This window comes from Sander lucioperca, chromosome 6 (assembly GCF_008315115.2).
Source record: "Sander lucioperca isolate FBNREF2018 chromosome 6, SLUC_FBN_1.2, whole genome shotgun sequence".
NCBI lineage: Eukaryota > Metazoa > Chordata > Actinopteri > Perciformes > Percidae > Sander > Sander lucioperca.
This window is the reverse complement of record NC_050178.1, coordinates 32,607,751-32,633,719: the sequence shown is the minus strand read 5'-3', so window position 1 is coordinate 32,633,719 and position 25,969 is coordinate 32,607,751. Positions and strand designations below refer to the sequence as shown.

Sequence of the window (25,969 nt, the reverse complement as noted above, 5' to 3'; positions counted from 1 at the left end):
AGCCACACATGCAGTGCGCCAACATGACCACAAACATCTCCTGTCCTCAAATACATCAGCTGAGCTACTGTCAGAAACATAAAAATACAAGAAATAATAATAAAAATTAAAAAAAAAAACAGAGAGACTGAGAGGGAGAGGTCTATTAAGTGCTGTGGTTTTCTATTAAACTCTAGTGGAGGCGGGGGAGAAAAGGGGAAGAGGAGTTCACATTATCTAAGAGAATTCCAATTAACACTCTCCCCCTCAGTAATTAGCTACTAAAATAGCTAGCAAAAAAACCCCAAATCCCAACCCTGACGCCAACGCGCTGCCTAATTAATTCTCAAATCGAGAGCATCTGATGCAGAAAAGAATCTGATAGTGTAGATGGCAGACAGACTGGTCAGAATAAACCATGAGGACTACTGTTTAAGTATTAAGAAAAAACAAAACAAAAAACATCCTTCTTATGAGCTCAGCTTTTTTTGTTCTTCATCATGTCAGCTACGGTTTTGTGTTATTTTTCTTTTGGAATGTCTTCGATATTTTAAAAGAGAAAAACACTGTAGAAGACTAGCTAATTTGTAGATACTTTTAATCACAGACAAAAGCAAATGCCATTTATTTACCTCAATGAGGGGGAAAAAAGTTAAAGAAGTGAGATAAAAAATAGAGATATAAAACATACTGAGCAGATCTAGGCCAAATAAAATTAAAAGAATGAGGGAGGGAAATCTGAAGTGCGGGACATAGCCAAAAAAGCAGATATCTTTTAGCCGTCTGCCGCTCATTTGCTCCTTCGCTGGTCAGTTCTTCCACTGTTTAATGCAAACAGAACTCGCTCTTTTTCCAAATCCTTTCTTTTTAACGGTGGCTTCTTGGCCTCTGCAGTAACGTCAGCACTGCATCTATTAAAACAGCATGTGTCCCAGACTGCTACACACACACACACACACACACACACACACACACACATAGAAACACACATAGCTCTGCACTTGGACTTTTTTTTGGTAAACTTTGAACCTCTTTCCATGAAGTGACATCTGAGTCATGGGGGTTAAGGTGTGCTGAAAGTTTTTACACACATTGTCGTGCACACAGCGATGTACAGTAGATAAAACATATACAAACTTACAATCAGAGGTAGGTATCATTAAGTCATCTATCTGCGTCTCCTATCAGTGACCAGTGCTGATGGATAACAAGACAGAGATAAACTCAATCAGCCAACAACCCACCTGGCCACAAGGTGGGCTGTAAAATTCCACTCTAATAATACCAGCCTTATTTATCTGCTTTTCAATAAGCACATGGCCGCCTGTTTCGATTAGACCTCTAACACACACACACACACACACACACACACACACACACACACACACTCACACACAGCACACACGTACTTACACACACACGTACTCACACACACACACACACATCCTCACACATAGCACACACACAGAGCTTATGCTTTTAATATATTGAGATACCCATCAGGTACATTTTACACAGCTTTTCACAGCCCACACACACATGCACACACACACACACACACATAAACTACAGTAAGTCAAACACACACAATGGCACATTAAAAAAACACGCTGCCACACGCTGATCTGTATCTGGACAAGTCAAACTGTGATAAAGTCATTCTTCAACTACAGCAATCGATGGAAGTAATTTATTTACCTCACCAGGCAATTTCTGCTCTGTCTTCAGAAAAAGAAGGAGAGAGGGAAGGAGAGAGAGATAGAGAGACAGGGGGAGATTTGGCAAGCATGTGTGAGTGGTGTGTAAATTAATCTAACAGCAGTGAGATCCAGAGCCATGTATAAGTCCATAAAACAAGAGGAGGTTAAAGCAGCTCACATCATACACACACACATCAGGCAAAGGTCCAACACCAAAACCACTTCTTCCAGAGAGAGAAGAAACGTGAAACGTCATCTAGGTTCCATTAATGTGATGTGCTATCCCTGGATGCCACTAAAAAAGAGGGAAAAAAAGAACAGTTAAGAGTCCTTTCTCCTCCTTTTTCTTTCTTTCTTTCTTTCTTTCTTTCTTTCTTTCTTTCTATCTCTCCATTCAAAAGCAACACACACTGGCGAGAGGCCTGTCCACGGTCCTTAACTTTAACTCAATGAAATAAAAGGCACTTAACTAAGCCTCAATGATCGATACAAACACTGCTGCTGGCTGGTGCTCAAACACACACATGCAGACACACACTTATCCCACCTCCTCAGATGCTCATGCATATGCATGTCCATTGTGATTTATGCATCATGGCGGGGGTGTGAGCCTATCTGAGAGCAAGGCCAACACACAGGTCAGCTCATTTGTAAATCAGTTGCCTATTTATGGATGTGTACGCGTGACTGTTTGTGTGTGTATGTGCATATGTGTAGCTGTTTGTGCCTATAAATCTGTGTGCCTGTGCGTATGGGTAGAGGTCAGTGTTTGAAACAGGCTCATAATCACTGTAGCGCCTTCATTCATTATATTTATTGAGCTTTTGCTCCTGGTGTGTGTAAGTCACACAAGTTCTACACTATGGGTTGCAGTCCATTCAGTGTGTGTGTGTGTGTGTGTGTGTGTGTGTGTGTGTGTGTGTGTGTGTGTGTGTGTGTGTGTGTGTGTGTGTGTGTGTGTGTGTGTTCCAAGTCATGTCCGCTGAGTCCTGCTGACTATTTCTGCCAACCGGCGCTCTGACCCCGCTTTTTGCAGCAGGAAGTCGCCCAACTTTCTGACCTCTCTTATTATTCCCAGGAAAGGTTAGGGGACAGCCTTTAGAAAAACGCCTTCCCATCAGAGTGGCTGTCAGTTAATGGGGTCCCCATAGTCTCTTCTGTCCTTTGCACTGGATTATGGGTAAAAAAAAATAAGACAAGATCTACACCCAGGTGTTGGGGGTTAAACATACGTTAATTTGTGGCATAATCTGAGAATTTAGCCTTCTTTACACACAAAGTGAAGAAAACAGTGTGTGCTCCTTTGTGGAAATTCAGTGGTGTTGCTCCACCCTCCTCCCACCTCCTCTGAACAACAGATTTGGGCTAATAGGGCAGCTGCTTGTCCCCCCTCCCCTAGCCCCACTATGCTGCTCCCTCTGCAACCCTTCCACCCCATCTCGCTTCCCAAAAAAAAGCCCAGAAGGAAGCCTGTTGTTTTCAACTTGTTTTTGACATGGCTTTGAATGGAAAAGTTCCAACTGCTCATCCCAGAAAAAAGTTGAATTTAATTGGTCCACTATTTTCCTTAAGTGTTGCTTCCAGATCATTTAAATGATAGCAATGAAAGAAATAAAAAATCTAGCTGTACGTACGTCTTTCCTTTCTTTGGTTTTGCTACATTGTCAACACAAGCAACCGTATTCCAGAAATAAACTCTGCATCAGGCCGGCCAGCCAGCAACTCTAGTTTGTAACATCACTCACACACACAACAGTTTATACTTTCCACAATGCAAAAATATAATTTGGAAAGCAAGTGTCTTAATATACAAAAAAGGAAATATTAAAATATTGCAAGCCATTGCAACACCAAAAAATAATACCAGGGGAAATGATACGGAGATAAAAAAAACCCTCAAACACAATCAATCCCTTGTGGCGTGTGCAAGTGAGCTCATAGAGATGTTTCAATGGATTGAAAACTGTTAGTATGCGCCAAATCACATAAGACGGCAGGGTCTGACCTCTATGTGTGTTCATTCGTGTTTGTTTGTGTGTGAGTGTGAGTGGTGCCCATGTGTGTAACTGGAGCCAAACTGTAAGCCATATGCCATTCTCCCACTGCACCCCCCCCCCTCCCCCCAACCAGACAGACACACACACACACACACACACACACACACACACACTCGCACATATGCACTCATAAACACGCTTACATGTACACACACACATGCTTCCCTGTTTAAAAAAAATGCCCCTCCACTTCATTAGGAAAGTAAACACAAGTGCTGTCTGAAGTGGCTAATTAGAGACTAATTACTCCCTGCTCGTTACTAATGCAAATTAGATTACGCTGCTTAACTTCCTCGTGTCCACAACGCTGCTGTTAATTGAGGCCTTTTGAAATTAAATTACCCGCTAATTAGCATATCAAAACCATTAATTCTGAGCAAGGACGGGGAAAAAACAACAACAAATGGCAAGTTTTGCTAATGCGTTTTGCTAATTGAATATGTACGCTCAATACAGGAGTTTGTGCCAGGAATACCTATTCAGCTGATGAGCGTGCACATGCATTTTGTGTATGCATGTGTGCGCGTGTGTGTGTAAGCAGCGAGACAGAAACACCATGCATCATCATAAGAGCAGCATATAATTAAAGAAACCATTCCATCTCTCCAAATGCTTTGTCAATATTTCCCTCTGAACCACAACTCCACTGATGTTCAGCATGCGGGTAGCGAGGGATACAGCAGAGACTCCGAGAGAAAGGAGTGTGAGAGGGGATGGATATTCATCTCATGAGAGGCAAAAGAGCCACTGTATGTGAATGTGGAGTGTGTGTGCTACAGTGGTATGTGAGCGGGGTTAGCGTTTGTCCAGGCTGTAAGGCTTCTTTGAAGTAAGGAACTCTGCCTCTCAGCTGCTCTCCTAAAGCCCCGGACCCCCCGCCAGCTCTTTCTGTGCAGCCCCCCCTCTCTTTAACTGCCCCTTCTTCACCTCCGCTACAATACCTGTCCAATTAGGGAAACGCACATACATACACAATCCACTTTTTATGGCCACTAGCAGGTGAACAGCCCAATCTTTCCTTCAATCAAAGCTGAATCTATTTTTCTCTCTCTCTCTTCTAACTGAATAGATGATTTGAAACTTTGTGGATTAGAAATGGTGAGCATATTCATGGCCAGGCCTACCTGCTTATGAATAAGAGAGGACGCACACAGAGAAGCCAGGAGCTATTAGCTACTTTAATCTGCTGACGAAATAAAAGAATCATACATCTAAAGATCCATCTCAGCTTTGCATGTAAAACCAGCAGAAATAATGTCATTCTGAACAACTCCCCTTTCCCTATTCCAAAATATCTATCCAATCAGGGTGCGTGAAAAGCCCCATTCAGGTTGGCCCTTATAAAAGTTTCATCTTATTACACTTTCCAACTTCTCATTTCATTATCCCTATAATGGCAGATGAAAACCCGAATGGTAAAATTGAGAGGTAGCCATACAAAAAAATTAAATAACCATGATAATTAGATGTAAAGATATTATAATTCCTTTAACAGGATGCATAGAAACTGCTGCTCGACAATATTTGCCCTAATTGCTAGAATTATCATATTAACCAGTTACCATTTGAGTAAGTTGATTAAAAAATTGATTATTCGTCTATTTCTTTTAGGAGTTTCTTAATCAAAATCTTACATCCTTGAAAAATTAATTTGAAGCCGTTTCTTATCAGTTAATTAAATCGGGTTGGAAGTCATTTTTTCTGCGCGGCATGATTAGAACGGTTCTGTTCTCTTCTGTTCAGACACCATGACGTTAGAGGGGGAACTTTTCACTGTCTCATCAAACATTCACAACCACAAGAATAGGACTTCTTTGAAGGGCCCACCGCCTTTTTTTTTCTTCCAAACCTCTGCCTTTCTGATGAATTGTGCTATACCCAATAGATCTTTCTTTCTCGTTAACACATTCTCATTAACGGACAGAGAAAGCGAAAGGAGAGGGGAGGGGAAGAGAAAAAGGAGAGCGGTGAGGAGAGGCAGAAGGGAGTGAGGGAGGGGGGACCAGAGGTGGGAAACACAGAACCCATGGCAGAGATAAAGTCAAAAGAAGAAATGAATACACTGACACATTTTAGTACACAATGAAGAAAATTAAATATAAAGCCAACACACACATACAACGTTGCCTGGGTGACAGCCTTGGTATGGTCTGAGCTGAGACTAAACAACTAAGCCAGGAGCTAAAACAAGACCTGCTGTTACAACAGGGACAAAATGTCTATCTGACTAAAAACTGTTCTCTCGCAGTCATTCTTTTATTTTGATAATACTTTTTGCCATCTAAATATTTTTATTTTGGAAAACAGTATGGGGAAATTGATTTCCCATATATATATATATATATATATATATATATACTGTATATAATAGATTTTACTTCATTTTGTATTAATTCAAATTTGCAGCTTTAAACACTACACATCAGAGGGTGACTTCACCTCAGAAAACTAGTTTTCTATTTCTGGAAGAAGACTAATTATAAAGCTCTGCCCATGGGAAAGAAAAGCCCCTCTTGAAGGAGAGAGGGAGGCAGAGAGTCCATTCAGCACTGGCATCAGTGGAATATAAGTTTGTCTCTCTCCACTTCAGCGAGCAGCAGAGCAGAACCGAACAGATACAGTGCGCTCCACTCATCTGTCCATCCCCGACTCCTCAGGGAGGTATGGGAGGAATGGAGGGGAGGGAGGGGGTTCAAAAGGGGAATCAGTGAGGGTGAAGAGCAGTATGGTGAGTCTCTCTGATTGGATAATGAATAGAATGATTATTAGAGCCCAGCTAGTAAAGTTACGCAGAAATCTCAGCTCGTCATCAGCCAATCAACACGCTCCCTCATCAACCAGTCAAACCCCAACCCAAGAGGGTGCAGCGGGGGAGGTAAGCGTGGCTTTTCTATTTGCTCTTCCATCTGCCTCTCTCCCCCTTTTTCTCTGTCGCTTTTTCTCTTACAACACGTCATCCTGTCTTCGGTACAGCTGCCCTCATCTTTCTCCGTGGGAGACAGAGAATTCTCAAAGCCACAATTACCGCACAGAACTATCAATTTCCCCTTCAATTAACCCTGTGGGAAGAGAGGGGACAAGGGAGAAAGAGAGAGCAGAGAAGGGGATGAGAGATTCAAATTTGGGATGAGAAGAGCCACCTTGGTCCGCTCCTCCTCCCCCTAGGGTGCAGTCATGTGTTTGGGCAGAGGAGGGAAAGAATTACACCTCCTCAGGATGAACTTGCCCCTGCCATTGGACGTCAAACAAGTTACTATACAGCACAGTCCCCCTATCCTCATTACCAGCAGAAAGGCCCAGCCACTGCTCCACTAATGCAGACTGTATGTTAATAACCAGCGTTCAAATCACAGCGCAGAGAGGCCGACAGCTAAGAGACACGGAGGCAGAGCGGCGAGGATGGAGGGAAAGAGAGTGGAGAGAAAAAGGGTTAAGGGGAGAGGAGGGAGGGATAAGGAGGGGAGCCAGGAGTTGTGTTTCTTAGATCAGCGACTAAGGGCCTGTGCGCTGTAACAACGGACAACTGTGACGGCATGCCTGCTCTCTGTGCTCTGCTCCCCTCTCCTCCTCCTCTTTGCTTTCCAACTTCCCTTCCCACCTCCTCCTACTCCTCCCTCCACCCTCCACCCTCTCTCTGAGCAAACCCCCTGGGGGAGCCGCTCAAACCAAACCCAGCCTTCAGCAAAGTTTTGCAGGCAAACTTTCACAAAGCCCCCAGAAGCCGTACGCCTGCCTGACCCCACGAAGCATGCCAGGGTTTCATTGCCACTCACCCTCCCTCCTGTCCTCTTTTTTTGTACTTTAGTCCTTCGTTCCTCCCTCAGTCCCCTCCCTCGTTTATGCTGACTACTTTCCGAGGCTAATGCACTGTTCCTGACTGACCTTTAGACAATGGAAACCTGCAGCAGCAGAAGTTGTCTATTAGGGCTACAGGTTGCATACGGCAGTGCTGACCTTCACTGGGCAAATGGGCATTGTGGTGTCTGCTAATCAACAACCCAATGGCCGCCTTTCAACCTGGTAATAAATGCCCTTAGTCCTTGAAGAAAATATTCTGTTTTCTCCATTACTTGCTGTTTGTTCTTCAAGAGAAAGTCTCATTGAAATAGTAGAAATTAGTTCATTTGTAGTTTTTGTCAGAGAATGTGGCTAAAATCTGTCTGTTTTCGCACTGTGAGGCACAATCTTTATGTCCAGGGACAAGCAGGTGTGTTGACACAAAATGCACTGAACAAAAAGTTATCACACTGAATACAATTCTTTGAAAGAGTAAAAGCACCCATCAAGTTTACAAATCAAAATGATTAGGAATATGTGTGAATGCACTACAGTAATAGTTTCCTGCCTCTCCTACATGACATTTGCGTGCAAAATACTACATGTTGCTACAAAAATTATGTTTTTGATGAAATTTCTCTTTGAATCTTACAATAGAATAAAAAAATGTTTGTCCTTTTAAGACACACTCACAATACATACAGCTTCTTAGAGACTGTTGAGAGAGCTACTGTATTGATTGACCTTGCATTGAGTCTTGTCTTTTCAGTCATACGAAATAAATGATTCCTATTGAAATGGTGCCTGAGAACAGGTAGCAAATGTTGGAGGTAAACTGTGATGACAGCCTGGATGTAATGAAGAGGCTGGAGGAACACAGAGCCATGATAATTAGAGACAACAGGCATGACAGGGAGAGGGGGGGGGGGGAGTAGATGGACAGGAGAAAGTGCAACAGAAGAAGACAAAAGAGAGACAGCGAGTGTTGAGTCCTTTACAGTGAGTGACTATTGGAGCTACGACAGGGAAAAGAACACTTTCCGACCAACCACGGACCAGAAATGAAGGCAGCCCAGGCAACTGCAGGCACGCGTGCTGTGTGTGTATGTGTGCAGCCTTATGAGTGACATACAAACATCTTTCTCGATACATTTTTTTTTTAAATTAAGTAAAAAAAAAGAAAAAAGAAAACGATACAATTTTCTTTTTGTATGTCTTGTCATAAGTTGACTAAAATTGTCTGGAGAAGGAGGAAAACAGTCTGTGTTTAAAACATAGTGTTGTGCCTTTGTAGATACAGTGGAACAGTGAGAATGTGACAGCATTATTTGAATGATGTTTTTCTCTTTTAATCCAGGAAAAAGTTCTTTTAATTAATTGTTGAAAGAAAAAAGATGAGCATTTTCTTTTCTTTCTTTTTTTTAATTTGACTTGATGTATTGAAGTTGAAAATGAAAAACTTTTCTGTAATTAACATGACATGTGATAACAATAAATATATTTGAACTGTATCATATGCAGCCTGTTAGAATAATTACCTTGGTTTAAACGGTGAACCCATAATCTAAATACTGAAAGACAATACTACTCTCTCTCTCACTACTTTTCCTACTCTTGTATTCTTGTTTTTCAGTGCTCTCTGCCTTCCTTTCCTCTCACCCCCTGACCAGCAGCATTCTGCCGGCAAACAGCTAACACTGCTTCAAAGGCCAACAGCCCACAATGCAAACACACACACACACACACTCTCTGCCTTCTCTCTCCTCAGGAACATGAGAGCTGGCTCTAATTCACAGGCTGGTAAAGCTGTGGTGGACAGCAGTCTTGATCTGGCAGGATTACGCTACTTTTATTTCCCCGAGAGTCATGGGGAGAGGGGGATGGGGGGGGGACTAAAATCCTTGTACAAATGTCAGACAACGACCGGTGACCAGGGGCTGCAGCGATACACACTCACACACATACACATGCAAGCTCACACACTCATAAACGCTGCTGAAAAAGCCCAAAGTGCCACCCAGAGAAGAGACTCATCACTCTCCGTCTCATCAGTCTGAGAAAGAAGGGATGGGGGGGGCAAGAAGGGAGCCAAGCATGAGGAGGAGGGAGCGAGGGAAGGACGGAGGGAGTAAAAGAGGGAGGGAGTGAGGGGATTACACAATTATTCAGATAACAGCTGGGTATAATCTAGTGGCAGATGTCTCCCGGTCAACAATGCCCACCACACACAGGCGTGCATGTGTATGCGCACACACACTAACAGAGTTTCAATGCCCAGCGAGCAGCCACAGAGTGAAAAAAACGGCCACTGATGAACCAGCACCAACTACTTAACAACACAGCTTTCGTATCGCTCTGTCTGGGAACATTATTTTTTTTTTTAAATCAGTGTTTGACGCAGATGAAACAATCTATAAAAAATAATGACACAGAGCCTGTTTTCCCCTCAACAAGGAAAGGTCTAAAAAATACACACAAGTTGGGAAAGCAACGACCTGTTTGCTTTTCTTCTCTTCTGACAGCCGTCTGAAAAACAGAACCTAAAACCTGAGGAATTCCGTCCGAGGAGGAGAGAGTTGGAGGGTCACCGGTTGATTGACAGTTAACTGTTGATGCACACACGCACACACACACACACACACACACTCACGCACACACACACACACACTCGCACACACATGCAGAGCAGCATCCCTCTGGTCTGTGAGCGATCTCCAAGACTCCCGATAGTGGCTCTAGCAGGCACCCTCCTCCCCTCCCCTCTCTGAAAGGGCACTATAGAAGCCATAGAGTCCGCACCCCACTGGGCAAAGCCTGTACAGTCTCTTCACCTTGAGGGCCACAGCAGGAGGAAGAAAAAGAAAGAGAGGAGGACAGACGTTGACAAGACAGAGACAAAGAGAGCATGTAGTCCTTTTCCGTGGGCAAGATGATATTCATCATATATACTCTAAAAAAGATCTCTGAATGTTTCTGTTCAAGAAGTTTTTGGGAAACTTAATTCCCAAGCGAACAAATCTTCATGTGAGGTTAAGCGTAGTAGAGGAGGAAGGAAGGGCGGCCCAATGCAAGTGGTGAGAGCGAGCTCTGTCAATCCGTCAACCCAGGCAGCCTATTGTGATTTGGTTTAACACTGGTTAACAGCTCGTCCTGTCAGGGGATGGATCATCCCACGGCGCCTCACATGCTAATAGCTTAAGTAGGCATCCCATGTCCCCCGGAACTAATACCATAAATACTAATACCATAAAAGAGCAGTGCACGCCAACTTTCCAGCCTCACTTTCGCCTGCGTTAGCCAACATCCCGATACTTTACGGATTAGAAAACATAATGAGATGCATTTAAATAGTTATTACCTCCCCGGTCCAGAATGGCAGGGAACAGGGACAAGGGCAAATACTGCATTGCTAATTTTCTTATCATCATATGTTAATGTAAACTCATCCTGGCTGAAGAAATTTGAATATTCTGATGTAAATCAAAAACTACAAAATACTAAAATAAATCAGATTAATGGTAGATCTGATAACTGCAGGAAGGACATGAGCAAAGAAATCGAAATATGAGAGTTTTTATTTGTCATCAGGTACTTGTAAAAGAATAACATGTAAAACTCATTTGAGTTCAATCAGTTTAGTTTATGGACCTGGATATTAATCCCTGTGCGCTCCTCCTCCTCTGGGAATCTCAGCATTTTATCGGGGCGCTCACTTATCCGCTCTGCAGATTTTTACCGCCGCAGCACCACGGACAAACGAGCACTCGAGAGCTGTGTAACGTTTCTCTACAGTCAGATGGTTTATGAAATGTGCAAAGTGCATCTGTGTGTGTGTATCCATAACATTCTGAGTCTTGCGCTTCACAGCTGTCACCTACCCTTCACAGCCATCCTTTCAATACACATTAAAGCAGTGCTGCAGAAAGTTTAGTCACATTGTTGTTCTGAGCGAAGCTTTCCACTGATCTGCTCCCTCGGTTCCCCCGCTCGATTGACGGCTGCCCTGTCAGTTTGTCGCAGCGCTTTAGAAAACACCAACGGCTCTCTGATGAAGTGCTTACAAAAGGTCAGAGGGTGGAGGCAGCGGAGGGGAGGGCAGCCGACTACTGAGAGAGAGGGAGGCAAGGAAAAAGGAAAGGGAGACAGGACAGAGTGAAGGAAAATCCATAACACAAATACAGCTGTCAGAAGCAATGCAGAGTTAGCAGGGGACACAGCGACCGATGAGAGCTTTTTTTTTCTTCTTTTTTTTTTTTTTTATGAAGATGCTCTGCTCGAACACAACAGGCCTTCTCTCACTTTCTACACAAAACACTGCTGGGTTTTTTTTTGTTGTTGTTTTTTTTATGCTTCCGCCGACCATCTCGTGTGCTCTACCTGGCTGTGCCACTGACCTATAATGATCCTGTGTGACTCTGTCTGTGAAATCAAACTTGATAGCTCCAACTGCCTTACTTCGCGATCTGTGCTCTCATTTTCCCCAGACTCCACAGCCTCAGCCCTCTCTTTCAGCTCCAGCCATGGCCTCAGGTGCCAAGCGCAGTCTGGAGAGGCTGATCTAATGCTTCCTCAGCTCGTTTCCCTCGCTTCTACCAGCCTTTCACTCATATGTTCTATTTCTCTCTCCGTCCCTTTCTTGCTTCCATTTCCCCCCCTGTGCCCATAGGAAACCGTCTCTTCCGCTCTGAGCTGTTGGGTCACTCCTTCCCACATCCATCAGCTGTTAATGGGCCGGTGCTCTGTGGAGCTGCAGAAACATCTCTAAGCCCCCCCCCCCCACACACACGCGCACACACACACACACACACACACACACACACATAGAAAAACTAATCTGAAATGCATGGACATGTTAATGACTACAGGCTAAACCACTGTGTCAAGCAAAATGATTACCTTATCAATCAGAGGGAGAAAAGTGCGTACATTTTAAAGAATGAAGTTGGGACTATACGAGCGGGGCTGCTGTCACCACATATGCAATGACAGCTCTTTCAAAGGACACAAAAGGAAGAAAAGGCAACAAAAGACAACAACTGCTCCCTCTCACAGGTGGTCAATTTCCTAAAGACCGCTTAAATGCATCTTCCCGCTTTCCAACTCTGGTGTCCTGCAACTTCCCTGCGCGACACCGCCTTCTGACCTGTCACAGAAACACATCTCATCTTTGAAAAATGTGTGGGATTTATTATATGCGCACACACACAGACAGACAGACACACACACTCACACAAGTATTCTGCCCTCAACTTCTCCTAAATAACAGGTTCAATTAGAACCACATGTATAATCAGGCCTCAGTCTAAAGCAATGTGGCGGCACTTTCACTGTGCAGTCAATCACTTCACAACCAGAGCACTTCCCCACATGCTGCCTGCCCATAAGGAATAACACCTTCATTTATTCCATTAATTTGTCAATTATATTTCATTAACATATTTTTAAAGCGGTAGTAGTGGTACTCGGTGATTGCATATGGAGACGTGTAGCTTTTCGTTTTTCTATCTTTTTATATCAAAACAAATTTAACAGTTTTAGTCCATAAAAATTGGAGATATACTAAATTAAAATGTTTCATTTAAACACATAATTACACAGTTGTTACAACCTGTAAAATAGCTTATCCTATACTGTTTCCACATTTAAAAGCCCAAAACATGTTCAGCTCAAATGCGCACACCCTGCAATAACGGCAGCTTCAGGACACTGGACACTTGAAATAATTCCATTTAAAAACATGCTTTCGCTCCCTGCACAGTAATATTTTTTTGCTTTCTCAAACCCCTTCGAAAGGATATTGAAAATTTAACCATTTCAGCTTTTTAAGCAGGTAGTGCACTAAGTGCTGCAATAGAAGTAAACCTGTGAGTATCTATCACGGGTCAAATCCTACATGTATAGCAGAGTTGTATACGGGTGCTCTTCAACATCACTTTGGAGCCAAAAGCCCACTCAGACTTGTGGGCTAGGGATAGCAGGAGGGCTTTAATGAGGAAAGCGCGAAAGATGGAGAGACGGACAGGCGAGCCATCAATGCTACCGACGCACAGGACATTTAAAACTTCAAATACTGTCCATTTCCACTCAAGCAGGACAGGTGAACTGAGAAAAAAGCACTCTTGTACACACACACTCCCGCACTCAGATATATACACTCTTCCACACATACATTCACACGTGCTCATGCTGGAGGTAAGGACTCTCTGAGTGAGTTTATGGACTAACACAATCATGTTGCTGGCTTTTAATCCTGCTTGAAAGGGTTTTAAAGCGCATGAGATTCACAGCCATTATTGCCCATCTCTAGACGGTCTCATACATGCGCTAGAGTCACACACCGACACACTGTCACACACACACGACCAAGCTGAAAATCAGCATTTAAGTAATGTGTCAGTAAGCATAACAAAAACAATTGTCTGCTGTAGAACAGAGTCTGAAACTGATAAAAATCAGCAGCACACGAGCGACTCTTACAAACAATGAAACAAAACAGGACATGGAAAAGACACAGCTGTCGAGAGGAGGGGGAAAAAAAGCAACGAAGGAAAAGTGTTGAGGCAAGTGGGATGAAAAAAGGTGGCAACGCTGAGGCAAACACAGACACCGACGACGCACAAGAGCCAACAGAGTAGAGAGAGTGGACATGTCTCTGACACCTCTAGCTTCCTGCACACATACACTCTTTTTAACCCAAATAACTCCTTTTGGCCTCTCAAATACTTTTTTGTATCATTGTCTCCCATTATATTTCCATGAAAGCCTGTCACTGATGTGACCAATGAGCAAAGCATATCATAGAAATGACAACTTCACAGTGAGTTTACATACTGTTGGTAAATGCTGCAGTGTTTAAGTGTAGCTTTTTTAGAAATAATAAAATATATCCTTTATCCTTCAGCAGTGTCTCGCTGTTCTCCCTGAGCCCCATTGTAGGTTCATTTTGAAAGGGGTTATCAGTCAGGCAATTTGAAATAAAAATGTACAAATCACTCAATTGTTCAGTAATCTGTATTTTGTTGGAAATCGTATACCTACGACTCCAAACATCATTGTTTTACAGTAACTGAGACATCTCGGCTGCCGAGCCTTCACTGTGCCAGAGAGAAATGAAGCAGCTGAAGGAACATGTAGCTACAATAAAAAAAAAAAATGTTTTTTTTTTTTATTTTTTCCCCCATATTTCTGGGAAATCATTTCAGCAAATATAGCATATGGAAACAATATTATCTGAGATAGCCTACATTGACGGTTGTTGTCAGCATACAGTTGTGTAAATTACTGTCACACTATTAAAATGGTGTGCTGGTATGCAAATTAAATACATTCAGCTTCTTATGTCTTTGCTAAAATTAACAAATGAACCATCTAAAAATTCTGATCACATTTTGCTGATTTAAACAAACCGCAGCACGAGGCAAGACATGAATGTGCAGATTTGTATGAAGGCTACAACTCAATGTCTAAGTGAAATAAACTTTTTGTTTTTTTAATGCTAATTCTGCACACACTTTAGGCTACACCAGGGGCTCCGATCCACCGCAAAATACCTGCTTTCCTGTCTGACACCAGAAATGTGGTCATAAAACGTGATGAAGAGCTTTTTTCATTCCCGCTGGATCTTCTATTAAAGTGCAATTAAAAGTGTGTCATCGCATCGCGGAAATGCCACCACAGAGGACAGGGGGGGGGGGGTCTGGGGTGAGGGGGTGGTGGGGGGGGACACAACAGGAGAGAGAGGATATAGTAAATAAAATTAATTATGCCAAATGCCCCGGCGCCCATCAATCACGGGGCAATAATGCCCGTGTCAGGGTGTTCACCCACACGGCCTGTATGCTTTTCTCTCAATGACAGACAACTAACAGCAATTAATTGTCGTTTCATCTCTCCCTCTTTTTTTTTTTTTTTGTCTGCAGCTTTCCATCACGCGGGACCTGAGTCCGTCTGACATGCGGGAATGTTGTGGCTGATGTGACATTTGATTCGATGAGTTTTATTTTAGGGGGGGGGGGGGGGAAAAAAGAAGACCAACTTAATTTTCAACACTAAAGTTGATGTGACACATGTTGTGTTAAGTTGCGCAAATTAAAGGTATTTTAAACTGTATATCTCATTATAATAGCCTATGTTATTTTTATTTATTTTAAATATTGCCCCGGTAATAGGTTTTTATCTTTTTTTCAAGAAAGAAAAGCTCATTTTCCTTTGTGGTGTGGGCCTGCTTTCAGGCGGTCTATGACTGCAGAAAGGAAGGAAAAACATGGGTCATGCAGAGGTTCTGTACAGACTTCAACCCCCTCAGTTTCTATATTTATAATATTGCCTAAACCAGCTCAAAATGTGCAGGCATATTTTTTTAATATTTTGTCATCAAACGTATAACACGTGTATTTTAATTCATGCAATCAGTCTAATTTATGAATTATGAAAAAATACACTAAGACGCATGCAGTGTTATAATGCACTAGTTATCACAAGCCTGCAGATCAGATCCGTTTAATTCTCCGTTAAACTTTTACTGTGCATGAACAACTTTCCTCCACGCCCTGCTGTAAAGACCTTCAGCTGTAGGCCTATATTGCTATTTATTTAATCCGGTGAGATTATATAGAAAATACAACAAACCCAAGTGAGGTCACATAACGCGGTTCCAATTTCAAAAGTCAAAAGGGTTTGAAAAGAAAGTATTGTCCCCTGACCTATTGACTGTGACCAGAAATCATTTTTGTCTCTCTTAAAAACAAAGGGTCTATTATCCTCAGTTAGGGGTGTTAATCTAATTTTTTTTTATTTCAAAAGTGAGTTTAATTAGGCCTATAAGAAACTAAATCAAACAAAGAATTGTAAGACAGTGTCTTGTCGGCTAGAGTTAAACGGGTATAAAGCGATGACAAAGCATTCACACGGTTCGCACACGGGTGTGTAAAATTATCACCACATAACCTACGTCGGTGTTTATTATCAAATCCCTTAACAAGGGTTATTAACGGGGACGCAAAGTTAAATTTGATGCCTCCGTTCAAATCCTATACCGATCATCTTAGTTAGTCCCAACCTGTGAGACACACTTTTTGTTGCCACATGAGCAAATAGTTTGGACAATGACACTTTGCACCGGTCCTCTCTGTCCACCAAACTCTGATAAATTATAAGAGTTCAAATAAACCGCCCTTTAAAATAAACAGTTTGACTCAACACGTGTGAAAAAGATCGAGAGAAACTTTTCCATTGTACAAATTGAAAAGATAAAAAAAAAAAAAAAAAACTTCAAAGAGGATTTTTTTTTAAAAACGAGGCTTACAAGTTAAGCGTTCAACAATCCGGTGAAAAATAAAGTTCAAATGAAACATGGACGGAGGGAAATCTGAAAGAGGAAAACTCCGAGTCTGCCAAGCTGGAGTTTATAATAGGCTACTAATAGTCTTCCCTATTATATTATTAGGCTGACTTGGAGGAGTTTCACAAACAATGTGCGATGAAAAAGTGGAAGTTCGATGTTTTTTTGGCTTTTGGTAGACTAATGTGTGAGTCTCAGAGAGTTTCAATGGAAGCACAGAGCGAGGAAAGAGTGAGGAAGGTAAAAAGGGGGGAAAGGAAAGTGTAGATAGTGCATCAACCTGTTCTCTTGTTTTCTGAAGAAGTCAACTTTCACGCCAGTGGTTGGACCATGTGGACAGCCCCGCTTCTGCTCCTCAAAGCCCCGGCGCGTCCACTCTCTCACGGCGACAAAGGGGGACACAAACCGACGGGACGAAAAAAAAAGAAAAATGGAAAGAAACAGAGAGGGGAGAGAGAGAGAGACAGAGAAATCTAGGATCTAAGACCGCAGGACCATTGCTTTAAACGACAAAGCGTGCTCGTTAGTCCTTTCCTTTTCCCTTTTGTGTGCGTCCTCTCTCCTCGGAGTGGCCCCTCTGGAGTGAAGTCAGAACAATACTGCCGCTAAAACTCTGGCACTGTGCGCAAGTTGCCGCGGAGAAAGCGCGCAGCTTCTCGTCTTGTTTTGTTGCGTCTGCTTCTCCTCGCTATCTCTTCAAGAGGCTTACTCAGCGCGAACAACCTCTCCACCGGTCCTCACTTTTTGGCATCCCGTCTGTTGCTTGCTCGTTCGCTGGAAATCACTGTTGAATCACTAGGGCTGTGTGAGTGAACGAGTGGAGTGTGTGTTGCGAGGGGGACAGTTTGCTGCGCTACCGTAATGCCTCTAAAGCAGGTGCGCGTTTGCATCGCTTGCCCGAACCTCGCAAAGCCCTGGCGCACAATAGGAAAACAGCAGCCGGTGAGAGGTTTCTCTCTCTCTCTCTCTCTCTCTCTCTCTCTCTCTCTCTCTCTCTCTCTCTCTCTCTCTCTCTCTCTCTCTCTCTCTCTCTCTCTCTCTCTCTCTCTCTCTCTCTCGCTCTCTCTCTCTCTCTCTCTCGCTCTCTCTCTCTCTCTCGCTGTGTATGTGTGTGTGGAAGGCACTGATCTTTTGACCTCTCTTTGCATCCCGGCTGAGTTGTGCTATTGTGGAGGCAGAGAGGAACAGATGTTTGCCTGCACAGAATTTGAGCTCAGAAACCGTCAGAAACTAAGCACAATAACCCAAACTGAACCTCATATTAAACACTTTGGTTTTTCTACACTTCTAGCCTACATTTGATCGGTTGTATTGGTCCATTTAAAAAACAAAACAATATAAATAACTTATATTTTTCTACCCTTTTTGCTCTTGACAGACCTTATTGTGATATGACTTTCATCTTTTTCACACTGCATTTCCGGAAGCCTTTATCGATTTTCATGCCAAAAAGATTTACATCAACCTAAGAGATGCTGTATTTGACTAATAAAAAAATAAGTGTAAAATCTGTAAAAGTGGGTTCACTCTTGTCTTACACTTACCTTGCAAATAGACAGTTATATTGTGATTGGACAAATTTTACTGTCTGCCTACCTCACTACGTCCTTTATGTATTTTGGAAGCTTGACAACTCCTTTTGCAGAGTTATTACCAGCTTTTTTTTTCTTTCTTCACCACCACATTCATTTACTAATTGACAGCATAATCAGTGTTGAGATTTCTGTCTCTGATGAAATTTGGAAATTACGTCATACCTGTCGCTGCAAAAAAAAAAGAAAAAAGTGAGGGAAAAAAAGTGCCATAACTCATAAGAAGATCTTGGAATAATTTTGCTTTGGCCATTAAATGGGATTCTGCCCTCCTGCCTTTTCTCTATCTGAGCTTTTATCATTGGAATATGATGGCAGTCCATCACAGCACCGCCCAACAATGGGCCACGACTGCAGTAAATCACAACACATTCATTAGCACGATCAATACCACTAAAATATGTGTCTGTGTGCGTATGTGTGCGTATGTTTTGGGTGTGTGTTTGTGTGTGAGTATATATTAGCACCTATATATATATATATATATATATATATATATATATATATATATATATATATATATTTTTTTTTCTTTTTTTAACTTACTCATCTCTCTTCTGAGCCTGACAATTTCTTGCCAGGAACACTTTGTTATATATCTCCAATAAATCTCCGGAGAAGTGACAGGTGCTAATGTGAGCAACTGGATAGTGATGCTTTTTTAAGTGGCTGTTATCATGAAGGTGCACTTTCAAGTTTGATCTAAAAAATGAGACGGTATTATTAAAAGAAAGTTTAGAACTGAACTAGAGCGGGTGTGTATACGGTTCCTTCAAATCTTTATAGTGACAAACTGAATACTGAATACTGGAACTGGATTTTTGAGAGAAGCACAAAAGAGAGCAGAGAGACTGAATCATCTCTGTGCTTGTTGTTGTGTAACTGTTGACATTTTTACTAAAGATATCAATCACCCCCGCCTGTTAGGAGAATAATGATTTGGTAGTTGTTGTTTGTCTGTTTTGGCTCATGGTTGCATAAAATAACAAGATTAAACAGAGCACAGGAAACTCGGATAGGACTCTGGGTCCTGCACGGCCTGAATAACGCCGAGCCAGGCCGGGCTGAAGCAGGCCAAGTATGAAACCGGATCAAAATAAGAGCTGGCTTGGACATCTTAAGTCAACACCTTCATTCTTGTTCTTGAAAAGGAAAGGAGAAAAACGCTGTTTGGCCCTCTCACCCATCTCCTATTCCCATTTAGGAACCCTTCTCTCCCTGTTAATCAGGGGGAATAATTATCAAAATGGACAGGTAATTAAATTAAAACATAAGTGGCTACATGAGCTGGGTTGGCTGTACTACAAGGTTTTCCCTGGCTTAATTAAAGAGAAATATGGGAGAGCTCACCCACAGTGTCACAGAGCTGGAAAAAAAGCAGGGGAAAAAAAGCTCCTGCCACTAACTCGAATAACTCAATCTGATCGTTTAAACACAGGATTTTGGATTGATAAAAAAAAGAGCTGATTCTGGCCTGTGTGTATATGTGGGGGAGAATTCTTCTTCACTGCTCATTCCTGAACAAATCAGCCCTGCAGACTATGTTGTTTGTTTGCGTATGAGAGCAAAAGCACATGTGTGGCAGGGACTGTGACTCTCTTTAGGTTTGACTCTCAAGGCATTGTGGGATTTTGTGGGGGTTGTTTGTAAACATCAACATCAGTAAGTTTGATTTTATTGTGGCTTTATTTTACGACATTATTCCCAGATGGCTGTCAAAGCTTGCAGTTTTTTAATGCGCCCGCCACACATTCTGCGCTGCCCCGCCTCACACACACACACACACACACACACACACACACACACACACACACACACACAAATAAACAGACCCAGAGCGGGAAAGCAGCGCAGAGACCAAATTATCAAAACATTCACAAACACGATCATATGTGCCCACACCCACTTTGGTACACATATGAGTGTACATGTTTACAAATAAAGACAAAGTGGGAAGGCTGCATACACACACTCACATAAACAAACACACACACATTCACATAAATAAACACACAAACACAGCACTGCCGCCTCTGTGGTTATACAAAGACAACAGAAGTCTGTGGCTGAAAAGCACCACTGCTATCTCAGGGCTGGGTGTATTACAATAATAAGTGGCTGAGTGCATCCACACCAAGCTTGTAGTGCAGTACCTGTGAACAACATGTGTTTGTGTGTGCGTTAGTGCTCTATTAGCAGATGTTTCATAAAACATGTTTACTGTCACAGCTGCTCCGCATCACACAACCACACACACACTAAAGCGAGAGAGAGAAAGAGAGAGAGAGAGAGAGAGAGAGAGAGGGGCATGCTAAGAGTGTGTTTATCACTACTCTCTCCCATTCTTGGCCTTTAGTTTGAAGGGAATAATTAGGGAGCCCCTGCCAAGGCAGTGGTGTACGTGTTAACAAGCTGTTTTAACACACACTCACACACTTCTTCCCATATGCAGGGACAGCCAGAGAGAGCTAGAGAGAATCTTGTTCTATAAGCCTCAAGGACTCACTTCATTTTAAAGCACTTGTGACCCAGAAGTGGAGTCCAGAAACAAGGCTCTAGCCGGGATGGTGTGTGAATCTGACAGGTACACACGTTCACATCAACGAGGCTCCAAAACAAAAAAAGTCAAGTCTGCCCGTGAAGGGTTGAAGAAAAAAGTGACGGAAACTACTCATCCTCCAAAACATCCTTCTCTTTGAAAGAAAATTGTCAACATAAAAAAAAAACACTGACTTGCTTTACTTAAGAAAAAAGAAAAAAATGTCTTCATGAATGACGGATTAACCACCCAAGTAGCTGTTAAATCACAGTTAGATAAATATTTCAATTGTAATGCATATCAACTTATCAACTATAACTTTCTTAGGAAAGTCAATGTTGCTGTAATGAAAGTTTTACATTTTTCCTGAAACACACTTCAGGAGTTCAAGTTTTGGGAGATAACATTAGATGCCAGCTCATATGCAATGACGCATTTGAGAGCAAAGGAAATGTATTCCTGCAAATTTGCTGTAAAGTCATTTAATTATACCACATCTGAGGCAGTGAATGTACACACACATGCATGCATTCCCACATGCAAATCATACAGTGCGTTACACACTGACATGTGGAGGAAGGAAGGAAGGAAGGAAACTGTTGACTGCATTTTCCTTCAATGTGAGCGTCTGAACTAATCTGGGATTCAAAGCAAAGAATGGAAATGCAGAGGATGGACGAGAGAGGAATAGGATGTGTATGGTTAACTGTTATAATTTACTCTTTTTAAACTTACATGTCACTATTTGTTACTGTTGATATTTAATAATATGTGTATCCTTCACAGTTTTTAATGTCATATACACATTGTTTTGTACAACTAACAACACATTTGTGACTTTTAAGGTAAAACTTCGGTTTAGTGTCTTACTTCTTCCATCACTGCAACAACAACCCTGGTACTTGGTCAAGTTAACCCAGTACTGCTTCTATGCTGTATTCATTATATTCATCCCAACTGGGTCAATGTTGATCCAGTGATTTTTAGTGTGTGGTGGTCTGTGACACAGCCTCCATGATGCTATATGCAGGCCAGACATGACAGAACTGTGCCAGTCTTCATGTGCCTCTCCGTTTAGGTTGTATACAAGACATTTAGAAAACATCCCTGAAACCCTATCCCTTCATCTGTTCATGTGCAAGACATACAAACGCGTCAAACACACACACACACACACACACACACACACACACACACACACACACACACACAGCTTTCCAGTCCCTCCCTCGGTGCGATCTTGTATCAAAGCAAACAAATGACATGCTGTCTTCTCCTCTCTCCCCCCACTGTCTGTCTTTTTTGATGTGTGGTTGTGTAAAATGACACGCCGTATCTCTCCAGCTGACATTATCACTCGCCGGCATGCTCACATCTTCCGGCCGCACGCCTTTCCCACAGGACTCCCTACAGCAGGGGTCTTTGTCTCCGAAAGCATCGCACACACATAGAAAGACGGGGAAAAGCCTCTATGATTTTACCTCTGTATTGTGTGCTGTCAGTGACTGGTTCAGGGAATGAGAGAGCGAGAGGCTAGGATGGAGGGATGGAGAGGAAGGATAAGATAGGATTGGCTTTCTTTAGCAACCTTTTTGGTGTGTGTGTGTGTGTGTGTGTGTGTGTTTTTTGGAAGATGTGATGTGTGGCATTTCTCTGCAGAATATTTTTAATGCAGAAGAGAGAGATGTAACCCGGAGAGCTCTGTCACATTAGTGCGGCCTTCAGTGTTAAGCTGACATATGTAACAGCCCTGATACAATAACCAGCTCAAGACTCTATCATGCACGGGGCGATAGGTTGATAGATGGCAGGGAAAAGTGTTTGTTTTAAAGGAACAAAATAGAAAAGTAAAAAAGAGAAAATAAAAAAATGACAGTACAGATCTAATTTATGGGGCTTTTATTTAAAAAAAACAAACAACAGATTTGTATTTATCAATATACTGTATGTAAGGGGGATGAAAAATTAAAAAGTGCTAGAAATTTGAAAATGTCAAAGTGCAAAAAAAATAAAAGAAAGGAACATTTAACTACCACCAGGTCAATAAAGCTACAACAGTCACATAAATCTCCACTCTGGCTGTAGAACCCTTTGACCTTTGACACTTTGTACTTTAAAGGAGCGACAATTGAAACACAAATACATTAAATTAAAGCACTATAATGTTTTTTAGATTGAAAGTACGTAACTTTTTCATTTATTTCAAACAAATCACCCCCCCTCCCTCCCAATCATTGAAGAATGCCTCGCAGGTTTTTTTGTCCTCTTCAGAGCTCTTTAGTAAATGACAAGTTCACTTATTAAAAAATGAAAATAAAAACCTTTAATGCCTGTAGTTTTCACAACCTTGGAGGCCTCACGCCATTGAATGCAACATTTTTTTCATGTAAGTTTTGATCTGAAATTCACTATAACTGGGGACATTTACTGGATCTGTTTGTGTATGTGAACTGTGGTTGTGAAAGGCTTAATGATTTCTTTTGACCTGCACATCTCAGTTCCCGAGACTATTCATCTCTTCTTTAGCGCCTTTTGCACCAAACAAGAAGTAATGTCAGTGGTTTAACTAATAATGATGCAGCAGGGGACTGTTTATGAATATAACTCACTTTTCCTTTTTGCACAAATGTCCTTGTGATTTGCTGTAAAATGGGCAAAAAAATAATATGTCTCCAGCCTTTCAAATATGCATGCATTTATTCAGCTTTTCAGCTTGGGTTTAAAGTGCAATAACAAACATAAAAATTAAAACATCTGCAATTGGGCATAAAAACTGGATTGTAAAAAAAAAAAGAAAAAATGAAAAAGAGGCATCACCTGACTGACACAAAGCTCATAGATTTATGTAAATGCTTACAGTTTTTGCCGATTGCTTACACACTGAAATCAAAAGTATTACACAATTATCAAAACCTTACAGTCAAGGAGCAAAACATTGGCCCAGATGTGCACCACTATAAGCACAATGTCAGGCTCACACTTTTTGCAAAATAATTCACACAGTGATTTCCAAAACACTAAACACACTTGTATACATTAGATTCCAAAGCACTGACTGTCAAATTACCACACCTATGAGCCAATCTGTGAAACACAGCCATCAGGTGCGCAAACACTTGATTGCTTACAGTTTTTTTCTTCCAATTGCTAACACACTAAAATGACATGCATAGCACAATTAGTCTCCAATAGCCTAAACACATTTTCTGCTTTACACACATTTTGCAATTCAAAATGGCACTTTTTAAATGCACTGAACACGGTTCTCTGCATAAGACACAACAATCTGACATAAAGTCACATGTTTGCCATTTCAAAACACTGCCATTCAAAATGACACTACATGAGCCAATATATGTGCCACCTGGCCAAACACCTCAATGGTTAATTGTTACCACTTCAATCAGGAAGTAAGCACTATGATGCCTCTTTTTTTCTATATATTTTTCTGCACAATTTTCTTTTTCAGTTTACTGTTTTTTGTGAGCATATTTTTGTTCAGTCCTATGTAAATATATCTGCTGTGCATATGTTGCACTGACTTGTTTGCTGAAAAATAAAAATATAAATGTTTCAACAGCATGTGTGTATCTGCAAATATTTCTGTGCATGTGAACAATCTGAAGAATTTTCTACAATTTTAACTATTTTAGTATTATGGCAAAGCATACTAAAGATGAGAGTGTTTTTCTTATGCCCAACAGTGTGTAGTTGGTTAGACAAAAATCTGGTAAAAGTTTGATTTTGATAATGCTATATGTAGTTTTGGTTGCAGTGCTTCATCTTGCAGGATATATGAGGTATTTTACAGTTTGGGTGTGTGGTTTTGTGAATTGTGTTAAGTATTTTGATAAAACCAGCATAGTTTGCAACATTGTGTTTTAACAATTAAAAAAAACCCTGTAATTTTAGACACACCAATCAGGTTTAAGCACTATAAAAAAGCAGCAGGTACGTCTAGTATTTTCTGTACTGTATTTTCAGTTCTTTTCAGATCTTTTTGTTTTGTTTTTTACTGTAATTGTAGCCTTTACTGAATACAGTATTTTATGTTTGTCTGTTGTTTGCTGAGCTAACAGTATTATGCACAGTACTGTAGCAGCATGAAAACTGGGATATGTTTTGTTGTGATTCTCCATGTTGACTGATTTGGGTATATGGAGAGAAATTAATTATATTTTCCTCAGTCTGCAGCATTGGTCTTGTGTAGTGTTTGGTCAACTTATTGTGTAATTGCACTTTCTCTGTGTACTTCATTTACACTCTAATCACTGAGAAGTAGAATTGCTAAAAGTGTTTTAGGTTAGCAACAGCAGTGTGTAATTGCATTTGTTTAAATTCGCTTTTGACTCGTTTGTAAACTTTGGGTTTTAGGTTGTAATCGTTGAAATGATTTTCATTGGTCATTCAATAATTATTTTCTTTCTTCCCATCTTTATTTTCTGTTGGATTGTACTATATTTTTACAAATGTTTATCATGTGAAGCACTTTGCGACTTTGTCTGTAGAAGGTGCTATATCAAATAAACTTATCTATCTTATCTTATTGGTTCAAACTGAACTAAGTCATATGAAACGTATGTGTTTCATACGGTAACAAAATATGTTTTATTATGAGTTAGTGTATAGTTTTTACAAGTGTTTTCATTTTGCAAAGGGTCTGAGGTGTTCTGCTAATTGGGTGTGTGGTTGTGCTAATTGTGTTTAGTGTTCCGGTCCATGTTTTCAAAATAATGCTTAAGCAATCGAAAAAAACCTGTAATGCTGATACAAGGTTTTAGAGAATTTTAAATGGAGAAAAAAAAACACATTTTCAGTGAAAACAAAAAACTTTTTTCCTCACTATGACACTGAAATCTGTGAAGGTTAAGATGTTCAGCATAGCAGCATAGTAACAATTGCTGTTACACATCCAGTATGTGAAAATGCATGTCTTTCCTCATTACAGGTCACTCTCTGTGTGTGTGTGTGTGTGTGTGTGTGTG

The 25,969-nt window shown here is 41.3% G+C and overlaps 1 protein-coding gene across 3 annotated transcripts in view; it reads right to left on the bottom strand.

Moving 5' to 3' along the window:
* The window catches only part of foxp4 (forkhead box P4), a 92,799-nt gene extending 75,035 nt beyond the window's left edge, over positions 1-17,764 (bottom strand). For all 3 annotated transcript variants that reach the window (XM_031323235.2, XM_031323253.2, XM_036002070.1), the window contains exon 1: positions 17,134-17,764. The gene's annotated coding sequence lies outside the window, so the exon portion shown is untranslated. The remainder of the gene's footprint in view (positions 1-17,133) is intronic.
* Between the last annotated feature and the right edge of the window lie 8,205 nt (positions 17,765-25,969).